The 16,186-nt window shown below is 41.4% G+C and overlaps 1 protein-coding gene across 2 annotated transcripts in view; it reads right to left on the bottom strand.

Annotated features, from left to right (window-relative positions):
• The window catches only part of LOC144060724 (glycerol-3-phosphate dehydrogenase, mitochondrial-like), a 142,075-nt gene that overhangs the window by 45,591 nt on the left and 80,298 nt on the right, over positions 1 to 16,186 (bottom strand). Inside the window, exon 8 of one of the 2 annotated variants that reach the window (XR_013295994.1) lies at positions 782 to 971. The exons of the other annotated variant lie outside the window; for it this stretch is intronic. The gene's annotated coding sequence lies outside the window, so the exon portion shown is untranslated. Of the gene's footprint in view, positions 1 to 781; positions 972 to 16,186 lie in introns of those variants that run through there. 2 annotated transcript variants of the gene reach the window in all.

Here is a 16,186-nt window from a genome sequence, read left to right as displayed (position 1 = left end):
GCACAAACATATATGTATGCAGTATGTATATGTAGTTGTGTGTGAAAGTCAACGAGTGTTCCATTTTTGCAGACACACTGGAAGGTAAACAAGCAGCCACATTTGCAAGGTCGCCGCACTTATTTATATGCATGTTCGTCTTTTTATCTTCCCTCTGAAAGTGGCGGCGCGTCCAACACAAGTTGTGACGATTTAACAAAAGCTGCCCGGGCTCCTTAAGGCGCCGCAGGCTGTGTGTGCGCGTGCAAGTGGAGGGAAAGAGTCTGGTAAAGAGCTTTTGTTGGCCACAGCTCACGCCCCGAGACACTCAGACTACAAAGTAAGTTTATGCTTGAAATGTCTTGCATTTGTTAGAGTATAAAAATGCGCTTGCGTTAAAAAAAAATCCTTCAAAATGGCTTTTTGTTTGCCTCAGAATAATAAAAAAAAATGGTGAAATGAAAGAATTTCACGAGAGCCTTGGTTGAGTCAAGAAGGATGTTAAAAGTCATTCACTCGAGCCAGGTTGAACAACACGGAAAAGATCAACAACCTGAGAGTGTTGGAAGCGGGAAGCAAAAAAAAAAAGAAAGACAATCTGGCGGAGGAAGAAGGTCGTCTTCCTCCGTGGGTGACAGCGAGTTCCCGGCGTGAAAGAGATTCATCTCCGGCAGGACTCAAGGTCAAGCCAGCTCGTCATCCTGGAAGCACTTGAGAAATATGGAGTGAGGAGCGGAGCAGGTCTTCTCCCCGCCAAGCCGACCGCCCGCCCACCCACGCCGCCCCAAAAAGCAGCACGAGTGTCTGACTGAAGAGAATCACTGACCTTCAAACAAGCTCTCTATCCATATAGAGCAGGCCCAGACATGCACAATCCATCAAAAATGCACATGAACTTTCCCTCTTCAAATAGTTCCCGCTTGAATAGCAGTCAATGGATCAGCCATGAATATTGCATGTACTGCATTGCCGGCCGTCCGATTGGATTCGCGCTGGAAAAAGAGGAAAGAAATCCCGCGCATTAGAATAGATTTGATTGGATTTCAACAAAAAAATACACCAAAAAGAAAAAAATCGCAAACGTATTTTGGCATCAATGAGTCGCGCGGCGTTGCCGAAGCTGACCGCTGTTTTGTTTTGAAAAAGTCAATAAATCAATAAGTAAATTAGAGGTGTCAGTCAATTATTTTTTCAAATCATAATTAATCGCATGACTTCAATAAATAAATAAATAAACTAATTAGGTGTCAGGCGAGTACATTTTTTAAAATCATTAATCGCAATAACTTCAATAATTAACTCACGATTAATCACAAATTAATCACACATTTTATATCACTAAGGTACTTTAAGTTAACGCGATATTAACGCGACAATTTTGACACCCCTAACATAAATATATAAATAAACAAATAAGGTGTCAGCTGATTAAAAATTTGTAATCGTTATTAATCGCATAAACTTCAATAATTAACTCACGATTAATTACAAATTAATCAATCTAAGGTACTTTAAGTTAACGGGATAATAACGTGACAATTTTGACACCCCTAACATAAATAAAAAAATAAACAAATAAGGTGTCAGCCGATTAAAAATTTGTAATCGTTATTAATCGCATGACTTCAATAATTAACTCACGATTAATCACAAATGAATCACACATTTTATATCACTAAGGCACGTTAATATATCAGCGCAATAATTTTGACACCCCTGAAATAAATAAATTAAATAAATAAATAATGTCCAAACACAATAACACTGTAATTGAAGATCAAATGTGAATTCAAACCTCACAGTTGCAATGCGGCTGCATGCTAATTTGTAGCTATCGTTTGATCCCCCCGGCCTCCCTGTAGGCCGGCGCAGGTCAGAGGCTGGTGCGGCGTAGCATGAAACTACCAAATAGAAAAAGGCACCCCGTGCCACTTCACTCTCTCCTCAACCTTGCTGCCGGCCACCTCGACTGACGCGGTTCCTCGGAGAAGAGAGAAACGACAGAAGCCAAGACTCTGGGGGGGGGGCAAACCTTATATTTTAACTATTTCTATTCTGTTGATTCCGTATCTTTGTTACAAGCAAGGACGGTTGTCTGCACGCTACAAGGACAAATACGTGACATTATATACATCGAGCACTTCTAATGTCCACGCACTAGTTAGTTGACAGCATAAATTGAATTGCACTAGTAGAATGGCTAGAAAGCACAAGTAGAATTGTCTTATGTTTTTCAACTGCTGTATAATATTTTAACACACGAGTCAAAGAATGACAAGTTACATCATGTGTGGCAAATGAGCATTTTAATGCTTACTACAGTTATCCAATAAGGCTACTAGTGCATGTCACACAGGGGTGGGAATCTTTGACTGTCTCACGATTGGATTCCGATTTTTGGGTCTGATTTTCGATTCAAAATGATTTGACTGACAACGATTTCTGCTTCAATTCTTAGATGTGCAAAGAATTGTCAAGATCTACTCCAGTCTGACTCGCTAATGCTAATTAATTACTCGCGGCACTTTTAGCACTCAAAAGAACGGCTTTTCCAACAAAAAAACGCTTCATGAATGTTTACAGAGGAAAGCATGCAAAAAAACAAAAAAAATACTTTTATTGGCATAACTTGATTGTGACGTTTTCCTTCTATTCTCTAATGTGGCTACAACTTAACAGTGTATCAGAACCACACTGCCCCTATGTGGCCAAATTGGGTACAACATGAGCAGCGCTCCTAATAAAGGCGCACACAAAAAACAAGGGCAATGAATGAGTTAAGGTTTTGGCGACCCTTGCGGAAGCGGAGATGCGAGCCGGCGCCGAGACCATCGCACGGCGAGGAAAATAAGTCCTATTATCACAAAGGCGGGCCGCATTAGACAAGACAGTCGGGAGTCGTCTCCAAACTCACCAGGGAAGAGGCAAGACAAGAGGTCACAATTACACACACCCCCCCCAAACGCGCCTCAAGAGCTTTAATATATTCCGCCACTTCCTGTATGGCGCCAGGAAGGGAGGGCGGGGATTCTAATTAAAGCGTGCCGGCGGAATTTTGACACACGTGCGGCGAGAGATCAATATTTAGCGCGATAATCAGCAATTCCTGACGCGGGTTGTCAGGTGAGGCCGGCGGTCGGGAAAAGCCGCAAAACAAGCCGGCGGCCATGAATCAACGCCGCCTGGCGTTTTGCGCTCCATCTTCATTTATCCCTATGAAAAGAAGAAAAGTGAAGTGTGTCAGGCTGCTTTGTGATGGGGGGTGCGCGGGAAGGAAGAAAAATGCCAAAGGTGGGATGGGCCAGATGAGGAGGAAGCGCAGCTGCCAGGCGACGCGCGAGCAAAATGATTGCGAGCTACACGGACGCGTCGCTGTGAAGAGTCGTCACTCTTTTTCATTCCGCGGAGGGAACGTGTCGTGTTTCCTTCCATGCGTTTCTTGCTTGCCAAATAAAATCACTGCAAAAAAAGGCCAATGTGTTCCTTCATCATGACATCAATAACATTACTTTAAGGAAAAAATAATAATTTGCAACGTGCCTCCGCTAGTCGAAACAAAGTATTTGGATTAATCCTGGGTTTGTGGAATCAAAATTTCACAGATGAATTCGTCCATTTTGTCCTATATCGCCCTCTGCTGGCCTTCGGGCTCGCATTGCAAACGCCACGAGACCAAACCCCGAAACCAGGTGAGCTGTGACGTTCGCAATGCCAGCCCGAGGGCACGTGGACGTCAATTTCAGTGGACAGCGGAGGGCAGAATAAGGTCAAAATGGCCGCCCCCTGAGACGGGTGAAAGTGGATGCGTTCATCTGCTTGATAGCATCTTAACTAATGCTACAACTAACATTTGTTGTAATAGTCAATCTGTTGATTGATTTGTCGATTAATTGATGGATCGGATAGAAATTTTTTGATTTGCATTCCTTTATTAAACTCATTTGCTCCAAAGACGTATAAATACGTTCTATTTTAAATGTTTTAAGTGCCCCAAAGACGTATTTATGCGTTTTTTTAACACATCATTGCACAACTTAACCTCATAACAAGACAACCATGTGATGTCTCACAACCAATCAGGGTGCTTGTGACAATATTGGAAATGTTATAGATTAATATTATAATTTTTATTTTTTTTAAAGTCAAAAAAAGTGATTTAAAAAGTGGGTCTGTTTTCTTCGTCTTTGTTTGGTATTTTCACCCAGTGTAAGATTAATCAATCCTGTCCTCCACACACGCACACACGCACGCACGCACACACAACATGAGTGGCTGCAGGGCTGACATGCATGGAGAGCAACGAACCAGGAACCTGAAAACTGCATCGAGTGTGAGGGGCCAGAGGGCGGGGTCACCATGTTGCGGACCCGGTGGGGGGGGGGGGGGTCTTGTAAGGGGGGACTCGGGTCTGGTGTGTCCTGTCCTGTCTCCTGGTGTCAGCCCATCTCCTTGTTCAGGCATGTCAATGACACGCACACACGCACGCACGGGTGCGAGGGTGGGTACTTTACCATCCCAAGTTGATCCAATTAACGTCGGTCCCACTGTGCTTGTCCGTCGCGCGGCCCGACTGACAGGGAACGTTGGTGGGTTGTGTCTCTCCGCTGACACGCGCGAGGGGAAAGTAACGGCAACTCACGCGCACACACGCACGCACGCGCCTGCCACCTCACGCCGCGCAGAACACCGAGCCAATTCGCTAATTACTTGCCCCAATCCATCCATCGCGTTTGATTGATCCGAATGCATGAAATGCTTGAGAATAACGCCTTTATTAGCGGGGGACGCAATTGACGTCAAGGGGGGGCAAAAGGTCTGCTGAGAGGAGGGAGGGGTGAGGTGGGAGGGGTGGTGGGGGGCGGGGTCATGTGTTTAAGCATCAATTACAGTCAAAAGGCGAATTAATGGCTATTAATCTACGGGCATTGCTGTCGTTCTTTCAGACGTCTGTGTGCTACATGCTAATGCTGGTAGCGCTCATTAGGGTTGGGCGGCATCTCCGAATGGTTGCCAGTTAATTGCAGGTCTGGTTTTGCACCGCAATTCCAAATGCCCAATTTGGATTGAATGCTTCCACGTACAATTTATGTGATATTTAACCAATATTAGGGATGCTTGGACTGAAGAATTTTAAATAATGAATGATGTCATTCCAATTTTTTTGCCTCAATATTGCAATGGCGATTTAATAGGATTACTTTTCTCAAGGTCCTCTACACATGTATTTTTTTTTTTAAACAAACACAAGCAATAGCTTAATCTGTATAAAAACAAACAAAATGAGAATTATTTACATATTTTTTTAAAATATAAATTAGTCTTGAAATAAATTTAATTACAGTTGTTTACATATTCACACTTTGACCTTTCAGTCATTTAACTCATTCACTCGCACCCATTTTCACTGAAGCAATCCCCTTCGCTCCCGGCTGTTTTGCTGGATTTGGACTGATTTTGCAAGGCCCACAGAATATTGTTTTCTATTGCTATAAAAACATGGACCAAAAGAAAGATTAGAGTCTCTTCTTTCATCAGGAAAAAAGGTGTATTTCTATCTATTTCCGTTTTGCAGCAATTAGCAGTAGAAAATAGCTAAGTTTCATCATTATTCACAAACCTGTTGAAAACACTGTCAAAAAGAGCTTGTTGCAACATGGCCCCGGCTGATCTCTTATACTCTGCTGCCACCTGCTGGCCGTTTTTGTGATAACTATTATTGCTTTAAGACACCTCTTCATGCCAGAAGCTGTATCAAAGTCTTATGTATGCTGTTTTTGGGAGTGAATGACAAAATATATATATTTTTAAAACGTATTTAGACGTTTTTGAGTTTGAATGAGTTTTAAGCATTCACTATGACAAATACGCGGAATTCCGAAGTAAAAAGACGTCAGAAAGTTGAATTTGATTAATTGTTCAGCCCAACTGCATGATTATGGCTCAAATCGGAATCACGATTATTTCGAGTAATAATGAAATCACGCTTATACTGGTCAACGGCAAATTTTAATCAGAGACGTGTCGCTAAACGTATTGTTGACAATGATTTCAAAAATGTCTTTACGTTTATCCTCACAATAATCAGCTTTTTGAGATTTGACAGTGGCATTTTTTTTTTTTTAGTTTGTCTTATAAAAGTTTGCACAATACAGATTTGACTATGCGTGATTCCAAATCAGCACCCAAACAAATCATCTAGAAAAGTTTACTTGCATTGAAAATAAAATAGTCAAAATTTGTTGAGCAGTGTAAAGAACTCATTTTGGCTCCGTCGGGGGTGTGCAACTTGACCACCAGGGGGCAGCATAAAAGAGTCATACATACATAAATGAAGAAGACTTTCACCACTACTGTAAGTGACTCAGTAAGCTGCAGCAATATTAGTTGTTTTGTGTGTCCTTGCTTCAGCGGAGTTTCGTACCCGGATCTCCTGACTGGACAACCACATATCCACCCAGCTGCGATGACTGAAAATATGAATTGAGAAATATTTCCCGTGGGGGGGGACGAGCCATAAGAAAGCCAAGCAGGGCATTAGTATCTGTGCCTCAGGACACGAGGACGGTTTTGTCCGGCAGCAGAGCAAAGGTCTTTGACTCTTTAACTGAATTCTTGACGGACAAATTCAATTGCCGTCTGTCGTTCAAGACCTTCAATGCAATATGTGTATTTTGATTCGATTTGCCCGGCAAATACATGCAGATACATATTGTTTACCCGGTTACGGCCCAGGAGAAAAATCAATACGTACAGCCGTGCTTTGTCATCCCTAAGTGCATCGCGAAAAAGGAAGATATGCCTTTAATTGAATTGAGTAAAACCATCCAGATTGTTAATTTTGGGCTGTGACGCTTTTGCAGCATTTTACAATGTCTTCTTTTGCTTGTTGATGACTCGCGTTTGTCTCCTTGCTTGGTCGCAGCACAACGTATATATAGAAAGATTGGATTTAGAAAGGTCACTCTCCAAACAAGTAATAATAAATCACAGATGAGAACTTTGTTTTGTTCTTTAAAGACCGTCATCCGACGTACGCTTGAAGAGTTTATACGCGGTGCAATGAGACGGCGTCTTGAGCCTGGAGGCGGTTGCGGGTGACAGTCAGGTGTAAAAGTTTTGACGTCCGCTCGGGTTTCTTTGTTAAAAGCCGCCGAGCGCTTGAAAAGAAAACAGCGGCGTGTTGTTGCCTGGCTGTCACTGTCAGTCACGCGCCAGGCGGCGTTTAGACAGCCAGCTGAGAGGTCCGCGCCGCTGCCAGCTCGCGCCTTTTAAACAAGCCTTTCCTTGAGAGACACTTTAACACCGAGTGCCACTCACAGCCTGGATGGCCTGTCCGAGGAGGGGGTGGGGGGGGGGGGGGTGCAGCCGGGGAGAAACAGAACCAGGATGTACAGAGAAAAAAGGATTCCAGGGATTTTTTGCTACAAAAATGGTTTCTATGGTATAAGGTGATGTCATTGTTACCTCACAGGTCGTTAAAGACATAGGGTGGCATTTGCGCCGTTATGGGCGTGAACACAAACAACCAACAGTCGTCCTCTCATTACCTTAAAAGGTGGCACCCTTCCAAGTAGAGGTGCAAATAATGGATAACTCTTTGACTGCCAAAAACGTTAAATAACGTTTAGTAAAATCCTATGGAGGAGTGCCAAAGACGCTAAAAGACGGGTTTTTTTTCAAAACAGAGGTGAAACTAACCATTTTCTATTGTTGATTACTGAAAAACGGAATAAGGTAGAAACAAACTTTTTTTTCTGATGAAATATGAGAGTCCAATCTTTCATTTGGTAGTATGTGTGTTTCCATAGTCCAAACACAGAATTTTCTGTGGACCTTGAAAGATCAGTCAAAATGCTTAAAATCAGCTGGCACCCACGGCATCCCTTTTCTGAAAACGTCTGGCAGTCAAAGAGTTAATCAGATTCACACAAAATTATTTTTGATAATCGATTCATCATTTAGATATTGGCAACTAGCGCTGTGCAATTGATCAAAATTCACACATTACACTCCACAATTACAAAATGGACATAATCGTAAAAAAAAAAAAAAAGATTATTACTTATTTTGAGTTATTTAAATGTATATAGTTGAACCTTTTCATTTTTTTTAAATTTTAAAAAAACTAATTTAATAAATCTTGTTTGGTCCAAAAGAAACTTGCATAAATATAGGGTTTCAAAGAAATTTGTTTAAAAATGTTCTTGTTTTGTACCAAAAAACAAATGGCCGTCCCTATTGTGATTTCAATTATTACCAAATTAATCGAGATGAATATTTTCTCCATAATCGAGCAGCAATACCGACTGTCCAAGTTGTCTCCAAATTTTCAAAATGTCAACCTCTCGACATGTCTGCTGTAACTTTGGAAAGCAATGACTAACATTTTTGCCAATTTTGTGATACGTATGTTACCAATCAAACCAGTCAACAAATAATTTAAACAAGAAAAGAAAAAATCATTACAGCATTTTTTGCATTGTCATTTGGAAAAAAATGGTCCTGCTTTTGAATAAAGGATGGAAATACTTAAAAAAAAAAATCCCCAGATTCATCAAATATTTATCAAAATAATCAACAGATTAATCGATTATTTAAAAAAATCCTAAAACCTACTTCCCCAGGTTATTATACTGTAGTTGTGAAAATTAAAAAATGGAAGAAAATCATCAGACAACAGAAGCAGCTATCGTCATCGAAACACATTGAGCTACTCACATAAGTCTGTTTGGACGCCGCCGATTATTTGTGTGCTGCATGCCAGCCAGCAGGATCATGATAATAATAATAATTACGCATTCGATGAAATGATTTCCATAATGATTCCGAGAATCACATCTGACATCCCCACGCACGTCCACAGACCTCGCATTAGACTACCCGTGCCACTTTTTAGACATGGTCCAAGCAGGCGTATCGTTGTTCTTCCGTCGGGTGTATTATTAAGGACACACCCTCTCTTTTTTTTCCCTTTTCTTTTCTTTTCCTTTCTTTGGTCCTTCCTCAGGTCTCCTGACGGCCTCACGACTCTGGCTGGAAGTGTTCGGTTTAGGTGAACGGTATGGGATTTTTTAATAGGTTTTAGGTGAACTAATGAATATCCACACACTCGCACCCACATACAAAAAAAAAAAGAAAAAAAAAAAGGAGCGCAATGATGATGACATCGGTAAAATCGGTAAAATTACCGAATGAACAATACTGAGCTCTCCAGAAAAAGGACACACCCTCTCTACGCCCAACAAGGCACGATGTAAACATCAGTCATGTGACTTTTCCGACACCTCATAGTCAAAGTCTGCGGGATCAAATCAATCGTCCAATCCTGGCATCCCATCTGCCTTCCTCCTTCCTCCTCCTCCTCTTCCTCTCACTTCACTTTGATAGCCTGTTCGCTAAAGAGCAATTTTGCAGGAGGAGAAAAATGCTTGTGCTTGGCCTGAGCTAAAGGTTCACCGTGATGGGTCTGCTCGACAACCCCCCCCCACCCCCGCCACACCCCCACCCCGTATGCTGCTGTAAAGTGGAGCAAAAGGCATCTGGACAGCAGATTCATCAGCATTACTTGAATGGAGGAGCCGGCTCATACAGCATTACACGGCTGACAGGGAAGATGAATCTGGGCAAGCGCGCGCATCCGGGGGTCCTCATAGAGCGCCAGTCACGGCCCCCGGTAAGGACTGAAGGATGGGATGGAGGGCGCCCAGATAACACATCACGCCTCGTCGACAGGCCGCGTCCTGCCGAGTGCGCGGGACAATGTTGTGTTAGCTGCCAGAGTGGCGTTGACGTCGCTGACAAACCTCGGCGGCGGCGGCGGCGGCGGCGGCGGCGGGCCGCTCACTCACACTTTCGCCGGCAATCTGTCAGCGGGCTCAAAGCGTCTGACGCCGACAGCTTTTCACTCCCAACAACATTTTGCAGTAACTGGAATAAAGGAAGGGGGTTGCCTTTAACCCTATAACAACCGACAGGAAAAAGTATTTTCACACTTTATCAGCCGTTATGGAGCAATTATAAAGATTTTTTTTCTTTCTTGTTTTGCAATACTTGAGTGTCTCATACTACTGGAGACAAATTCCGTGCGTGTCTTCAACAATAAAGACGATTCTGACAAAAAAAAAATAAAAATCACAAATAACATCAGAAAGGAATTTCGATAGCGAGGCTGTGCTGAGATTTTAAAAGCTTCCAGTCAAAGTTGAAGTCATGAAATGTGCAAGAAAATAAATGAGTAAACTTAACTTAACCCTGCAGAGGATCTGAATGATGCAACTTCCTGTGGGACTTGGGGAACGTTCCAAATATTTCAGAGGGGGTACCAGGACTGAGGAAGGGCATCGCAAAAGTATACATTTAAAGCTATTTTCTTTTAACAAAGTCTTAAGAACTTAAGTTATGATTGGATAAAAAGCAAAAAAAAAAACATGTGAAATAAATAAATAAATAATATTGTCGTTTAAGGATTTCAATTATTACATTTCACGCTTAAGTCTAATTTTAGGCAACAGGGACAGCCAATAAATTATTTTCACTCATCAAGGTAGGATTAATTCATAAAAAAAAATTGTATTTATCAAATATGCAATCAGATCAATATATATATATTTTTAAACATACTACAGTTAATGTACACATTTTATTTCCTGGGCACACAATTACCACTGATTAGGTGGAATGGCCCATATACACATACTGTATAATTATTATTTTTTTTAAGTATCATATTTGAGTTTCAAAACATAAATAATAAATCATTTAAAAATATGTTTTATCAAACGGTCGAGCTGGAATCTATTGTAAAGGCATCTATGGATTATTTGCTAATGTGCAATCCTGATTGGTTGAGTGGGGACTTAAAGGGTGAAAGAGGAAAAGGAAGAAAAAAAAAAAAAACGGAACCAGAAAAGCATCCCTCTTTAAAAGGAGAGACTTATAATTTGCAATAATGGGCCGGCAATAGCTCTCAGAGAGAAAATTACAGGAAAAAGCTGATCTGACATATCCTTAACTGGCAGAAACACATCCATTGTAGACAGAAGTCTTGTTTACTTGGTAAAATGGCATCAATTAGGAGCAGATGGCAAAATTAGCATATTCTCTTAATGGACTGGCCTTTCTTGTGCGGCGTTCTCCAACTGATTGCATGGAAGGGACATGTTAAGGGAGACTGGGAAAAGGTCAGGTGTCTGCACCATTCAGCCGCTCCTATTTTTCACCAAACACCGCCGCGCATTCTCCATGCCTATTGTCATGTTATATGCGCCGCTCGCGCAAGTGGAGAAATCTTATTTAAATTCTCCGCCCAGGAAGGAATCGTTCACGGTGACAAGTCCTCTCTGCGGGGAAATTCCCACACTGTCCATCCACGCTGATAGTAGTCAAAGTCTTTTGGATATAGATTTGATTTGAAAATATGACTTGGGTCGGTGATTCCTGATATTTATTTATCCACTACGGTTGGATTTGTGCAGTACTTTTAAGTACAATACAGTTTGATTTAATCATTTAAAACTAGGGTGTCAAAATGAGTGAGTTAATTTAAAGTTGCTTTAATGCCACTCTTTTTTTTTTCTTTTTTTTTTTACGCGCGATTAATGATATTTGAAAAGTCTGTACTGGGGGACACGTCCATGTCAAAAATTTTGCGGTAATACATTTGATAATAATGCATATATTTGTGGAGACTGGGGTCAAGTTGTATTTGACAATTTTAAAAATGTTACTTCATGAGATGAAACGTAAAATGCACGGAGCTGTCACTAATGTCTAACAAATGCAATTATGCCATCTAGTGGCATGAAAATGACCTCAACACAAATCAATATCACACTCGTTTTTTTTTACAGTAAAGTACATCTTTTTAATTTTAACTAAATTTTTTACGAATTATGAAATTACTGTATCAATGCAAATAAAAGAAGCAGCCATATTTCTATTAGTTTGACATTTTTTACTACTTTTATGTTAACAAAAGCATGAAAGTTAGAACAGATTTGCGACTAATTACGATTAAAAATTGTAATCTCCCGATACCCCAAAATGGACTGAGCTGATACTTTGACACAATACAATGTCGCTGTTTTCCATTTACGATGAAAGCACAACACAAGTTCAAGTCGACTGCTCCTTTGCCCAATTGATGAACATCGGCCGTTTCAAGTATAAATTAGGGAAATGAACAGACTCCTTTTGGAGATGTTCAATACTCTTTATAAATTGCTTAGCTGATCAATCGGAATGATTTGCCTGTTCATTTTCATTACCAATGGACGGCGTCACGTCGGGACTAGCAAATGAATTCCAAAGATGATATTTCATCATCAGCGTTGCACAACACATCGCGGCTCCTCCCTCCCAGGGCTCAGACTAGCCCCCCCGCCCCCCTCCCCCCCCCCTCGTCTCCCCCGTGCGTCTGTGCCCCCGCCAACCCCAAATTGACTGGTCTTGCACAGTTGCAGCCGAACAAGAAAGGAATTGCTAGTGTCAAGACGCAGTTTACAAATATGACATCTCCTCTGGCGTGGCTGAAAATATGAAATATTGATTTATGTGCAGTAAAAGGTCTTATAAAAATGATCACATACACATGAGGGATTAATGCGCGGAAGATCAATAGAAATTTCATTCTTGACACCGGACTGTCACCTATGGTGAAATGCTAAAATAAAGAAATCAATATTATCTATGAAATGTCAAATTTATTATAATTATGTGGATGAGAGCCGGCCAAGTGGCTCCCAGGGGGGGCCGAGAGGGATAGGTTAGCACTCTGGAGCATCCCTCATGTCCCTCCTTCTCCTGCTGCCAATTTTCACAGCAATATTGCTGTAAAGGCTTCTGGGCTCTTATGTATGGCCGTGTTGGAACACATTCCTCCCGGAATATTTAACTGACAGTGCGAAAGGGGTGGGTGGGGGGTGGGGGGGTTCATAGGCTGCAGCTTGCGTAGTTAACAGCTGTTAGCTTTGGCACGTGTTGTGTCTCCATCGAAGGCGGCCCGCGTCTCGTCATCATTCCGCCATGACACCCGCGCTCCGGCCCGGTATTGATCTCCAGATGGAGCGTGTCGTGTTGATCTGTTCTTTCAACGGCAGACAATGATTTAATAGCACGTGGAAACAAAAAAAGGGGACTTATTCATTACATTGATCCGCCTTATTTTCGCCGAGAGAAAAGGATCCTCAAATTTGTTTGGGCATGGCAAATTTATTTATTTATTTTTACTACAATTCAAGTGTTTTTTTTTTTTTAAGAATAAGGTTTGTGTCACGGCAGAATATGCAAAATGTCAGTCAACAGCTTCATTTTAAAAGTGACAAAAAAGTGAATTCAAATTGTTTAAAAATATTACTTTATTCCTTCCAAGTGAACTTTCTCATTTATATTTATGAATATATATATGTTTTTTACTTCATTGCAATGCAAGGCATCAAACGTAATCTTTTCATTTGGACCGAGTGCGAGTATTTTCCGCACTTTAAAGCCAGCCTTTCATTTTCTCAAAAAAACGACAGTGCGCCTTATAATCCGATGTGGATCAATATTGGTTAAGTAAGCTCCATCTAGTGGATGCTTAACGCAACCCCAGCCACTACAGTATCCTTCTATTCTATGCGCCTTATAATGCGGTGCGCCTTATATATGGAAAACAGGTTTTTAAATGAGCCGTTCATTCTAGGTGCGCCTTATAGTGCGAAAAATACGGTATACTTCCAGCGAGAATTCTCTGACTCAGCTCATTTTGATAATATTGGTAAGAAACATTAATCAACCCTTCCGTTTGATAAACTTATGTTTAGTTTACTCATTTATCCATGTTTTTTTTTTCAGCCCTCAAATTCGACGTGCGCGGACGGGAAAGATGATCATTATGAAATTAACCTACAGTCGTCACTTTCCGTAGGCGCAAAAAGCAGGATCAAGAAAGAGAAATCAAGTACTTCCTGGGACATTCTTTTTCCTTGAAATTTACTCTCAAAGTAAATAAGTGTGTCACCATCAAGTGGTCAAAAGTGGGATTACAGATGAATTTTGGGGGGAGTTAGACCAAAATAGAGTTATTAACTGTATATATAAATACCAAATTATAAATAATAAAATAAAGGGACCACCTTTTTTCTGCTTAAAAAAGATTATTTAGGTTCTCATTGGCCGATGGATGCCCAGACCACACAAAACGTTTTTAATATTTCAGAAAAACAAATGACTGTGGTTACATCATTTTCTCAAACCCTTTTTGGAAGGTTTTATAGTCATAAATACGGCAATAAATAAATCTGATGAAGCAGTTTGATGCGGTGATGAATCTGCCACAAAGTGAGGGAAGAGGAGGAGCATTGAATATGTGAAGATGTTCATTCTTGAGTCATTTTCAACTCTTAGTTTGAATTGGTTAATAATGCGTCAAAATAACAGACAACGTATGTTATTTATTAGAAAGATTGAAATTGACCATATTTGGACATACAGTAATGCACCATTCTATGTGCTATCGTTTCAGATTAAAAAAAAACACATTTATGGTACTTGTTATCATGAGATTTTTTAATAGGCTACAGGTCAACTGTATACGTCCATATTTGGTCTGTCTCTTGATATTGAGTATATTTTGAGAGTGTCTTAAGTAGTAGGAAACTTCAATTGAGCACTAAATGTATTATTGGACTTCCTCAAATCCACCCTGGATGTTTTATTTGTTATCGCGCTTAAGCTAAGAGCTATTTGTGTTCATTCCCTTGTTTTCCATGTCTAATTAATATCCTTTGAATGCGCGGGGATCAATTTTACTTAATCAATTCTGGGTTGTGCCGCTGGCCTTCTAAAGGTCACTTAGATATGGAACGGGAAATAATCAGAGTCACATCACAAAAAAGGAGGCGGGGAGGGTTTGGGGAAGTGGCGACGCAGGCAATTTGAATGTGGCGGGAACGTTTTTGCATCTCTGATCACAGCTTTCTGACTAAGCCCCAGCGTATTTTTTTCCCCCCCTCCCATCCCATTTCAAGCTTTTGGATGGAGGCTCGCTGTACTGTACACAGCAGTGCGGCAGCTGTGTAATCCTTTTAACAACCCACGGCGCTATTAAATGAAGCGGCGGCGCAGCTGCAAATGGCCAATAAAGCCGACACAATATCATCCCTATTAAACAGTAATCTGGGCAGGCTTAAGAAGTTGTGTGTGAAGGGAGGGAGTGGGAGGGGGGAGAAGGGAGAGGGGGGGGGGGGGGTGACCATAACAAAATGTAATCAAGCAAAACATGGGGGATTTTCCTCAAGCGAAGAAGGCCAAACAATTTCATGACATGAAAGTTCTGCGCCACTTCAGGTGACCACCTTATCACGCGCGCGCACCCCCGGCCCGTCAATCCCGCCGGCCATTTATCAGCGCGGATATTACGGCAGAAAGGGGGGGGGGGGGGACGAACAGGAGAAAATAGCAAATTGTGTGTTTTTCAAGTGGCCCAATCCAATTCATAAGATCACAATTTAGGAGATAGAAATGGGTTTATTTATTTTTCGCACCCCTTTCAGCGGCTTATGTGCAACATGAAAGGCGAGCGAGGGAGCCGAAGCTGATGGAGCCTTTGAGCTCGGAGAGAGGAGCCCAAACCTCTTGAAGGTTGTTTTTTTCTCTTTTTTTTTTTTCGTTTTTCAAGGGTGGGGGCGATAAACCAAGTGGAGGCCGCGGGAGCTCCCTCCGTCAAAAAAACAAGGTGTTCCAACTTATCGGGAGTGAAATGATTACCCCTCCCATTACTGCCGGCTTCTCCGGGTCAAAAGCAAGCCGGGATAAAAGGGAGAAGTGAGGCCTCCTATCCAGCCACCAATCATCCATTAGTGTGCAGAATGAGGAGCTTGTCTAAAGCCCCCCCCCCCCACCCCCACTCTGACACGGGCTTGTCAGTCTAAGACAACCACGTCATCACATAAAATGTGAATATACATAACACAAAAAAGACAACTCACTCATTTTAGTTTGTTTAGTCAGGTGAATATTTTTTTTTTTATCGTAATTAATAGCATGGCTTTGACTGCCAGACGTTTTCAGAAACGGGTTGTCGCCAGTGCCAGCTGATTTAAGCATTTTGACTGATCTTTCAAGGTCCACAGAAAATGTTGTGTTTGGACTATGGAAACACACATACTACCAAATGAAAGATTGAACTCTCATCTTTCATCAGAAAAAAAAAGTTTGTTTCTACCTT

This window comes from Vanacampus margaritifer, chromosome 11, assembly GCF_051991255.1.
Source record: "Vanacampus margaritifer isolate UIUO_Vmar chromosome 11, RoL_Vmar_1.0, whole genome shotgun sequence".
NCBI lineage: Eukaryota > Metazoa > Chordata > Actinopteri > Syngnathiformes > Syngnathidae > Vanacampus > Vanacampus margaritifer.
Note: the sequence above shows the minus strand (reverse complement) of the source record. Positions and strands in the feature narration are given on the sequence as shown.